Raw genomic sequence first — 12516 nt, 5'->3', positions numbered from 1 at the left:
CTCCAAAAATCAGATCTGGATCTGATCTGAAAGATTTTCAAAAGATCTTCTGAAGCTGGAGCAGCAGCTTCTCGACAAATCTCTGCAGCCTTCTAATCAATGAGCCACCACGCCTTAGACAAGCACCAGATGGATGCCCAACCTCTTGAAAATGAAGAGGGGAGGGAGAGGAGCAGAGGGGGCATGGAGAAGTGGAGGGGTTTCAGGCTTTTGCTAGTCATTGAGTAGAGTCTCTAAACCCTAGGCGCAGACAGGGTTTAAATAGACCCTGCTGCGCCACGCAGTGCCACATCATTCGACCAATCAAAAAATTCTAATTAATTTTAAAAAAATTTTGATTCATGGAGTGATGTCATCTGATCATATCAAATAAGAATCTCCACAATCCCTCCTACTATTGGTGCCAACACTGGATAAGCACAGTGAGATTGGCGCCCCACAGTCCAAGTTGATCAAGGGATCAGAGTCCTCATCTCATGGGACTCTATCCTTATCCACTTGGGGTGCATGCCATATTTGATTATGGTGCCCACTTTGAGAGTAAAATTAGCAGGTGGACACTCCATAAAAACTCTCCAATGACCTCTTGCCAAGTGGCCTTCAGTCCAAGGTTCATAGGTCTACATTTGACCAATATCCTAAAATGAAAATGGCAGGTGACAAGAATTAGCAGGTGTTATCTTAAATTCATCTTATGAATTAAGACAAGTCCTTTTTGAGCTGGACTGGCTCCAGTCAGACTGTGAGAAATTTTCTCATGATTTTTTGGATGAGTCAAATCACATTTGGCTCAGTCGAGATAGAAAAGATTACACGAGGAGAAAGTTAGGCTCAATCGTGTGCTAGCACGATTTTCTTGAACCTAATTGGATCTAATCCAAATCAATCAAACTGAGCTAGCTCAATTGATGATATCCAAACCCTAACTCTTGTTTGTGTGACCCAGTTAGGTTCATTTTCGTATGGTAATGAGATATGTCGTGATCTCATCATCGACATGTTCGAAACTCCTTTCGATGGACCAGAACTCTTCTGATTCAGACAATTAGAATGATCGATCATCGATCATTCTAATTGCTCCCAAAATCTACCAGTGACACCTAGCAGTATATGGTGGCAACCCATCAGAAATGAAGATAAACTTCTCGGTGCAGCTACCTGTGTGATTGAGTTCTTCTATCATGAGTCCTGACTGAATTAGGGTTAAGGTGAACTCGTCAAACCCAATATCAATCATATGAATCAATCGATTAATCCAAGTCTGATATGAAACCTTAATAAAAAACTCTTTTCTATTATTTCACTCTGCCATGGCCATGGGCTTAAGGACTCGATCTTTCGATCATCATAGGACTACTCTTCTCATCTATCGAGATTGATAGATCCCATCTTGGTGCAACTTGGTTCCTACAATGAATATGTTACAGCCAACATACACCTCAGGATTCTGAATGGCTAGGAGACAAAGTTATGGTGTAGTCAAACTATAACACACTCAAGGTGAACTATCGATGCACCTTAGGTTAAAGAACTAGACACACAGCTGCAGCATCGAGCTAGTCATCAATGAGAAGGTAGACTTCCTTATGACTGCTCGAGGTGGTCACGCTCAGTACTCTCATTTTTAATGAATACCTGTACTCTCACTCCGATGTCTCTACATCGTAGACTCAAGATCATCTACTCTAAGAAAGTGATCGTACACCAACCTTCTGGATCGATCACCATCCTCGTGATGATCCTATGGTCAGGAGCTGTTTATGAGTTAGTTATGTAAATTCATGCCTTAAATTTTCAACTCTTGAAAATATGAATTAACATTCCTACTAACTCAAAGGATGTATCACAGACATAATGTACACAATGTGATAGTAGAATAACCCTTTTATTCATTTATAATCAAAATTATAAATTTGCCCTTATATTTATACAGGAATGTGTCAGCCAATCTGGCATCTAGGGCACACATCTAACATAGGTATCTATCTGGATGATGCGGTACTCTATCAGATCACCTTAAGGATGTTTATATATTGGGCTTCAAATTTGATCTTATCAAATTTGATTCAGATTTAATTACTGGTGTCGGTTCTTCTACCTGTCGAACTTCGTCAAGCTTGACTTTAGAGGCACTTATTCCTTCACTAAGGAACTTTTTTTTCAAAAAGTATGCTTTATTGCTGACTATTATCTTTTGTTTAGTAGGGAGGTAAAAGTAATATCCTCTCATTTTCTTGGGGTACTCTACAAAATTACACTTATTGGACTTAGGTCCGAGCTCGTCGGTATGTAATCGTTTGACATAAGCCGAACACCCCCAGACCTTAAGGTAAGTGAGGTTCGGCTTATACCCTGACCATATCTCATATGGTGTTTTACTAACCAACTTGCTCGAAATATTATTGAGCATAAAATAGGTTGTCTCAAGTGTATATCCCCAAAAGAAGATTGACAGACTTGCAAACCCCATAATGGATCGAACCATATCTAACAAGATTTGATTCTTTCTTTCTAAGATATCATTATGCTGTGGTGTCCCTGGAGGAGTCTATTGTGAGAGAATTTTATTCTCTTCAAGATATGTCAGAAATTTACTGAAAAGATATTCACCCCCTCAGTCAGATCGAAGAGTCATAATACTTTTTTCAGTTTATTTCTCTACTTCATTACGAAATCGTTTGAATATTTCAAACGATTCAGACTTGTTTTTATCAAGTAAACATACCCATACCTAGATAGGTCATCTGTAAATATAATGAAATAGCTATATCCTCCTCTGATATTAATGTTCATAGGTCCACAAATATCACTATGAATTAGACCTAGAACTTTACTAGCTCGTTCATCTTTTTCAGTAAAAAATGACTTAGTCATCTTTTCAAGAAGATAAGAATCACAAGTCAACAATAATTCATAATTATTGATATTGAGGATATCCTCTTATGCTAACCTATTTATCTTGCTTTTGTTAATATGATCGAGCCTGCAATGCCAAAGATAGGCATGTATGATATTATCTAACTTTGGATGTTTATTTGGAGTGTACATTACATTCATAGGCTGTGACAATATATAGATGCCATTTCTTAATTATCTTCGCATTATTATAACATCATTCATAATGATATCACAATAATCATTTTTTATTGATAAACTATAACCATCTTTGGCCAAAAGATCAATAGAGATTATATTCATCAAGAAAGATGGACAATAGTGACAATCACTTAAAATGATACTATTAGACTTGAAAATAAGCTTGACAACTTCTAAAGCTCGAATTGGAACTTGACTTCTATCTCCCACATTTAGGAATCTCTCATCGTTCTCAAATTTTTACTTACTTGAAATCCTTACAATGAATTGCATATATGAACTAGACTTTCGATATCCAATACCCAGATAATAGTATCACATATAGAGAAATTAAAAGGTATTATCATATAAGCACTTTGATCAGCAACTAATTGCTTATTTCTCTTTAGCCTATTTAGGTCATAGTTTGCTTGACTCGATTCAACCCTAAACCTTTTAGCTAGATTGGGCTCAAGACCACTATTCAACTTTCAATACTGGCTATCGAAGTTGGGTCCAATAGGCTCATCACTATCAAACAATAAGTGGAGCGATAAATTACTAGCCATTTCTAAAAAGAAAAAAAAACACAGACCTAATTAGTATATGAATTAATCAAGCCTAAGGACATGGACTTTAGTCTAAAGGTTCTCCCACTAGTTTATACGAATTGGTAGCCTCTACCTCCAATTCAAGAAATTACCTTAATTTCTTAGCAGGTACTAGAATCCACACAGACTGCATACAGGCCCGAGTATGGCTCGACCGACCCATATACATCTATGGGTAGGTTCTCAATTAATTATTTCTCTAAATAATTTTTAGTAATTAATTTTATCTCAGATTTTATATCAGTAGGCAATGCACCTCCACTGAAAGTTCTGGTTAGGCCGAACTATTAATATGAATCTACTCAGTGATTCTAACTAATGAATAATCAGGTTGAGTATGACTCGACCAACCCAATCATTCATCAGATAGTATAATAGAGTCATCATATGATGAATAATAATTTCATCATTCAGAAAAATATCAGACGGATGGTGCCTACAATATCAATCAGAAATAATGGACCCATTATCATTCACCTTAATGGGAGGCTGTGATCTAGTTATCACCATAACTAGCTCATTTTATGGACCTAATAATTTAGAAATTTTGATTAACATAATTTATCAAAATTAAATACATAGACCAACTAATCTCAATTCTCCCACTGACTTCACCAAGTCAGATCTGGGTGGACTAGAAACAAGCCGATCTAACTGACAAGTCATCAATCCTCTCATTGATTTCATCAAGTCATGTCGAGGATAAAGATGAGTCAAACTAGGGGCACCTAAATCAGTCGAACTGATTTCTTAGTAAGCATGAGTCAACCTTAATCATTAAGCGATCTGATCAAAATTTGATTCACCATGTTGGTCAGATAAGTGAGATCGATGGAAGGGACATGCTATTAACTCGTTATAGACTCAATCTATGCAAGTAACTCTCAATTAATAACCATCAATCAAGACTGCCAAACTTACCTTAGAGATCAACTGGTTAATCGATTTCAATTAGATCTACTTATAGATTTGGGTTCGATCGCTGAGCTCAAGATCAAAGTCCATTTGGGTCTAATCAAAGATATAGACTCGATCAACTACAACTATTGTATTGGCTCTAGAAAAAAAATAATTTAATCTAATTTCTCTTCTTAGTCTATTTGATCTTTAATTCTAACTCTAGGTCTAACCCAATTAGGAAGACCTGATTAAGCTAACCTATAAACCCATCACCCATATTTTATGCAAATGACATTAGATCTTTAATTCATAATTCTAGATCTAATAAGTTCAACTTAATTCTCAATTAAGTTTGAGGCTGTGGGTAGGGATTCGATATTTGAAAATAGTTTTAAATTTTATAAAATATTTTTATAATTAATTTTATGCACAATCATTTAGATCTGAAATTTGAATCAGCTCACCTGTGGATTGAGCCTACTCATCACAATGGGTCGACTAAGTTTCAAAACTTAGTTGATCATTGATAATAAATTATTAATCATAATTTTTAGCCTGTAACAATGAGTCAGCTCAATAGAAATTAAGCTAAGAAATCAGGATCCTAAGTCGACCCAAATAATACTGAAGCGACTCAACAAGCGAACTATAATAATTATATTAATTTTAGATCAAAATAATTTTACATAAATAGTAATAAAATTAATTATAAATTATTTTAAAATTTTTTTAAACATGTTCATGATTCTAGATTTTATTTGCAAAGATTAGATGCAACTACTTTTCATACAATGTATCATATACACAATCTTAAGATTTTGAGAAAAGTAAGTTTTGTTTTCGTATTCATCTTCATAGGATATAATCACAATGGTACCTCTATACATCATAAGAAGACCTAATTGAATAGAAAAAAGAGAGATCTAATCTCTATTACCTCCTATGATCGGACGGTTTGGTGACAAATTCGATCCGATTACTTTACTACATAGATCATCTAATCTAAATAATTTTGATCTAATCTAAATTATTTTAAATCTGATTATTATATTTTAATTATATTAAAATTAAATAATAATCATCATAAATAAATTTTATTTGCTTCAAATTAAAATCAAATTTTATAAAGATCAACACAAACTATGAAACCTTTGCACTGTAAGGGATAAACCTTACAGCAGGATAACCTTATATCAGTTTGTGTGATCAGATCTATAACTATTTTTAGATTTAAATATTATATATCAAATCTAATCTAAATTAAATTATAGATCTAAATACATATAATATCATATCATATCGAACTATGGCTCTGATACCACTGTTGGGATGCATAGGGGTTTCATGCATATATTTCAAAAAATTTTCAGCAAAAAAATATTAGATTAAATAATTTAATCTATAAATATATGTATAAGATCTAATCTTAAAACTCTAATAAATATATCAATGATATAAATTTATATGCATAAAAATCTAAATCTAAAATGACAAGCATGTGAACCAAAAACAGTATTTAGTAATAGATCTAATCTACCACTTCTAGGATTTCAAACCCAATACCAGAGCATGGATAGTCAAACTCTATGATCAAAAATATAGATCTGAAACTCCTCTCTAGTCACTCACAGTCACACAAGTATCCGACCTCTACGGATGGTCCACATGAAGCCCTTGGACCAGTGCTAGCTCGTGCAGTCGGCTTCTGATGGCAGATCTGACTTGATCTCTTTCTTCGATAGTCTCGAACTTTTTTGATGTCGAAGATAAATCAGAAGAAGATGCTGGATGATAGAGAAAAATAGATGAAGACTCTCTTCCCTTGGCACACAAAATTGTGGCCTTTTTATGATTATCGCATAAATCAGATAAGATAGGATAAGGACTGGAGTTTGTTGCAATTCAAATCATTTTAAATTTTAATTTGATTCAAACTTTTTCTCATTCTTATTTAACTTAAAGGGAGACTTATCAAAAAGAATTGGGCATGAAAATCAATTGGAAAGATTTTTTTTTTTCTCATACACAATGGGCACCTTCAAAAACTACCAAAATGTGGAAGGATATAGATAAGGTTTTAAATTGAAATTCAAATCAATTTGAATTCAAATCAAAATCAATCAATTTATATCCATAATAAATGATAAAATAAGGGTTATTTTTTATTTTTTTTATGCATAAACTAATTTTTTATAATGAGAAAAGGTATGAGATAATTTGGGTGGCACAAGGGAGAGAGTCCCAGTCATTTGGGACTCTAGAGTTTAACCAATTGGATTTCTTTCAAATCCAATCTAATTAGATTCAAATAAAATATGATGAATCTAATCTAATTAGGCTCTTATAATTTTAATTAAATTTGATCAAATTAATAAATTAATTAAGTCATAGGTCCGATCAAACCAAGATCATTTCTCCCTTACTGATTAGGTCATCTCATAACCTAATCAGACTTGATCTGATTGAATCCAAATCAATCAAATTTTATCCAGACTTTTATGCTCAATCAAATTGAGCTAACTAGTGATCTAATAACTAATTAATCCTTCATTAATAATAGAGTCCAAGTTCAAGGGGACTCTTCTATTAGGAATAGTATCCCAAAGCCAATCGTCAGCCTATTGACGGTTGTGCTCATTTTTGTATATGTACATGAATTATGAATTAATAAAAATTATTTTGGTATTTTGCATCACAAAATGTTTGATCTTCTAATGAACTCCTATATTGTGGTGAAGTTCTTGGGACTATTTAGACTCAACAAAAAAGGATTTATCGTTTAGTCCTTAAATCTGTTCGCGATCAAATGATACGTTATTATCAAGGACGATAATGTTTATCAAGCATAGGTCATTGTATGCCATATAGGTTGGTTGTCCTCTTAACCAATGAGTGTGGAGACACTGGTATGGCATACAGGTGAGATGAAGGATACATCTGCACTGAACGTGACTGACTTCGGATCTATTTCTACTGTCAAGATTTGCTCCGATGGAATATGAGTATAAATATCCCTCCGACCTGAGACCACCATGGTGACTTGCAAGCAACTCACTGCACTTAGGCACTGGACTATCTGAATTTCTAATTCAGTGATGGAAGGCTGTCGGGTGTAGTCAAGTACTTGACTTGTCGGTGCATGTGTCAAGATCGGATTGACCACTCCAGTTTAGAAGCTATGTACAGTCATGTTTCAATTTAGCAAAATCTTGGTCAGGATAGTCCTTGTGAGGAGTCAGAGGACTGTTTGAGTTGAGCATGATTCGGATGATCTGATCAGGGTTGATAGTTTAATCCTGAGTCATCCTAAACACAGGGGTCAAAAGGATGAATTATATAGTAACCATATTCATGTAGGTTCTGAGTGTTGCGATTGTGACTATTTGACCTATCCGAACGTCGGGTACCATTGCTAGATGGTCACTTCGATTAGTACAGGAATTGGTTCCTGTGCTACCGGCTTAGGTTCGAACCTACAGGGTCACACACATTAGAGGTTTCTATCTGATCTGATGGCTGATGTAGAATCCTATATATTTGGGACTCAGTGATCAAGAATCAGGATTCTCTGATCATGAGTTCCACACATTATGGGTACCGGGGTCAAGAGTCCCTTTGGTTGGGATTTTTCGATCAGGGTTACATATCGATGAATTCTGATGCCTGATTGCCCATCGAATTTGGACTCAGTATTTATGAGAGGTTTAATTAGTGATTTGATCGCTAATTAATTTAATTTGATTGGGTAATTATTTTTGGATCAAGTCCAATTGAATTGGATTCAGTTGGGTTTGACCCGATTAGGTTAAGAGTTGACCTAATCGTCGAGATGGTTTGGTCCGTGATTTGATCAGGAGTTGGGCTTAGTCAATTTCTGATTTGATTAGGATTTTATTAATCCTAATTAAGTCTAATTAAGTTGGATTTAATTTAGTCTAATTGGACCTAACTTATTTGGTTCAATTAGGTTGGTTTAAATAATTTAACCACCTTGACCCAATCTCCATGCACCACCTCACTTCCATTGCACCCATTTGGATTCATGAGAAGGAACTTCTCATGAATTTTTTCCTCATGCCAAGCCCTCTCCACATCCCACTTTAATGTGCCAAATGAATGGATAAGGATGATTGGTTGGCCATTCAAATTCAAAATAAATTTTAAATTTGAATGGGCAATCAATCATTGCACCTTATCCCTTTTTTTATGCCCTATTTATTACATGAGAAAAAGTTTCTCATGAAATTACTCCATGCACAATTTAAGCCACGCCTCATGCCTTTAGTGGATAAGGGATGAGTTGGTGTCCATTTGAATTCAAAATTTGATTTGAATTCAAATGTTCAATTACTCATCTTTATCCTTTCTTTTGGATAAGACGTTTGACATTGTTATAAAAGGAGGAGAAGAGTGGGGCGTGCAAAAAGAAGAAGTTTTTTGGAGAAAAATTCTAGGGCATGAGAAGTCTTGTGCATGAGAAGGAAGTCTATATCCTTCCAAGAGAAAAAGAAAGAAAAGAAGGAAAAGTGGGTGCAAGGTTTTCGGTGAGTTCCCTAGAGTTTTAGCCTGAGGTTCGGAAAGTGAGAAAGTGAGCTACGAGTATCGTGAGCCCATAAAAATATTAGAGAGATCTTTAACATCCTCTCAAGCACGTCTGTTGATGATCTGAAGCATCCGAAGAATCGATAGACATCGATCGAAGGAGTTCGATCAGCATCCACCGTCAAAAGGGCTCTACAACGAGCTAGCACTCGTGAGGAGTCGATCAGATCAGGAGCTTCGTGTGGATGATCCGTAGAGGTCAGACACATTGTGTGGCTGCATCATGATGATCAGACTCTCTCGATGGTGATCAGATTACGGCGATCTACTATCCGCACAAAGATATTGTGTTCTGAACACATTACAGTAAAGTATTTACTGTTCAAATTTGAATTTCAAATTTAAATGCATGCATGCTATATATCATATTTAGATCCTAGTATAAGGTAAATTTATATTAATTAATTAGATTAATTAATATTTTTTCACTGTGAAATCATAATTTTGAAAAAGTTTTAAAATTATCATTTTACCCCTGCACTGAATTTTCTCCCACAAAATGGTATCAAAGCGAGTTCTTAGATATGATATATATATTTGCATACGTAGATTAAGTTGTAATCTAAAAGTTTAAATTTGAAATTTGAAATTTGAAATTCAAAATTTGAAATTTGAATTTTGAAAGTTGTTCGAAATTCAAAATTTAAAAATTTGAAATTCAAAATTCAAAATTTGAATTTTGAAATTTGAAATTCAAAATTCAAAAATCAAAAATTTGAAATTTGAAATTTAAAATTTGGTTAAAATTTCAAATTTGAAATTCAAAATTTAAAATTCAAAATTTGAAATTCAAAATTTGAAATTCATAATTTTGAAATTTAAAATTTAAAATTTAAAATTTAAAATTTAAATTTTGAAATTGGTATATTTAGATATACTTGATCCAAGTAGCAAGTAATTGAATTAGGTTGGTTGCCATGGCCGTCCGGTCATAGGAGAAAAGCAGGGTTTAAAGGCCCTCTCCTCCCATTCGATGGGGTCTCCTATGATGGTAGGGGTGCTGTTGCAATTTTATCTCAAGCAGATGAAGCAACGAAAAAAATTAATTGTAAAGATTCAATTATAAAATTTATCATGAATGTGTTAGATTAGATCTAAAGAAATATTTATGATTTATTTTGATTGAGTTATTTTCTGTTATGTAATTAGCAATAGGATTGCTATTTATGAAATGTGCTGATCTATTTGTGAAATGAGTCAACATATTTGGTGAACAGAAAATAAAACCTTTAAAATTTGAAAATTATTTTCGAAATGTCAAACCCTGACCCATCAGCCCAAATACTTAATTAAAAGAATTAAGTGTTGTCTAGTAGGTCTAGAATTGTGAATTAAGACCCAAGACAATTGCATAAACTTGTGGGTCAATGGGTTAGATGGATTAGGTCCATAATTGGGTTAGACCTAAGGTTAGCTTAAAGAAATGGACTAAATTAGAGTAATTGGTCAAATCTAATCAAAAGTTGAATTAGATTAGGTCAAGGATACTCTAGACTCAACTCCAATAGTTGTAGTTGAATGGGTCCATGTCTTTAACTAGACCAAGATGGACTTAATTCATGGCTACGCAGTGGAACCCTATTTAATAAGTTGATCAAATTAAAACTAATGAATCGGTTGGTGTCTAAGATAAGTTTGGCATTTTGACCAGTGATTTTTAAGCGGGAGCTACTCGCAGTGATTCGATCTCTAACGAGTTAATGGCTTATCCCCACCACTGATCTCACTTATCTGGCCAACCTGGTGAATTAGGTTTTGATTAGATCACTTGGTGATTAGGGCTCACCCATGTCATTAGGTAAATCAGTTTGACTGATTTAGGTGCTCCTAATACCAGCTTTAATTAAATCTTTTTTTAATCTGACTTGGTGAAGTCAGTGGGAGGATTGAAATTGGCTGGATATTTTTTTCTCATCTATCCTTTAATAAAATCCTCAAAAATTATTAGGTCCCTAAAAATGATTAAGTTATATTGATAACTAAGTCATAACCTCCCATTAAGTGAGTGATAATGAGTCCATTAGTTTAATAATCATTGGAGGCCCAAAGGCCTGGTGCTTATTGACTAATGGAATTATCATTCATAATATGATAATTTGGTTTGAATCATTCTGATGGTGGTCAGGTTGGCCGACCAAAGTCGGGCTTGATCATTAATTGGTCCGATTCACCAAATCAAATCATGTTAATGGTTGGACCTAACCAGATCTTTTCAGTGGAGGCCAAAGCCTACTGATTAGGTTCTAGGGCAAAATCAATTACTAAAAGTTGTTTAGAGAAACAACTGGTTATGAACCTACCGATAGATGCACATGGGTTGACCAACCAAAGTTGGGCTCGTGTATAGTCTGTGTAGATTCTAGTACCCACTAAGGAATTAAAGTAATTCCTCGAATTGGAGGTTGAGGCTACCAGTTCATAAAAATACTGAGAGAAACTTTAGACTAAAGTCCAAGTCTTTAATATTTATAATTTATGTACTAATAGAAGTCTGATTTTCCTTTATGCAGCTATGGCCACTACCCTGTCCCTCCGGTCATTATTAGTTAATGACAAGCTCATGGGACCTAATTTCGATAGCTGGTATCGAAAATTAAAAATCGTCCTTGAGCATGAGTGGATCCTTTATATAGTAACAGATCTGGCACCTGAGGAGCCAGCCCCGAACGTTAGAGGGACGGTCCGAGACACTTATCAGAAGTGGCTCAACGATCGCACCACCATTCGGTGCATTATGCTGGCGGCAATGAATGATGAGTTCAGCCGTAGGTTCGAGAATGCCCAGCCACAGGAGATGCTTCAAATGTTGAATGACTCCTTTGGCACGCCTGACGACGTTGAAAGGCACAAAACTAGTTGTGCCATTTTCAATGCTCGGATGAGGGATGGAGCCTCAGTCACTGATCATGTACTGTACATGATCGAAATGATTGAGCGCCTAACTAAACTGGGCTTTCTCCTGCACGAGCAGCTCAGTAAGGATGCGATCCTTAATTCATTGCCCAAGTCCTTCCTCCCCTTCTTTACTCATTTTCGGATGACAAAGCCTACAGTGAACTACCACAGTTTGTTGGGGTTGCTGCAGAACTTTGAGAAGGATCACCTGCTCCATAAGGAGTCGGTGAATGTTGTGGGAGGGTCTTTTTTGGTCGTTGACCCTTTAAGAAAGGGAAGAAGAAGAACAAGAAGAAGAAGAATAAGAAGGTGCAGCTGCATGCTGGGACGTCTGCACAGGGTCAGATCAAGAAGCGCAAGCCCGACCAGAGCCAGGTGGAGTGCTTCTTTTGTAAGAAGCAGGGGCACTGGAAGAGGAACTGTCCTCTATACA

This window comes from Elaeis guineensis, chromosome 3, assembly GCF_000442705.2.
Source record: "Elaeis guineensis isolate ETL-2024a chromosome 3, EG11, whole genome shotgun sequence".
In the NCBI taxonomy this organism is placed as follows: domain Eukaryota; kingdom Viridiplantae; phylum Streptophyta; class Magnoliopsida; order Arecales; family Arecaceae; genus Elaeis; species Elaeis guineensis.
The sequence above is the reverse complement of the archived record's forward strand: the minus strand, read 5'-3'. Positions refer to the sequence as shown.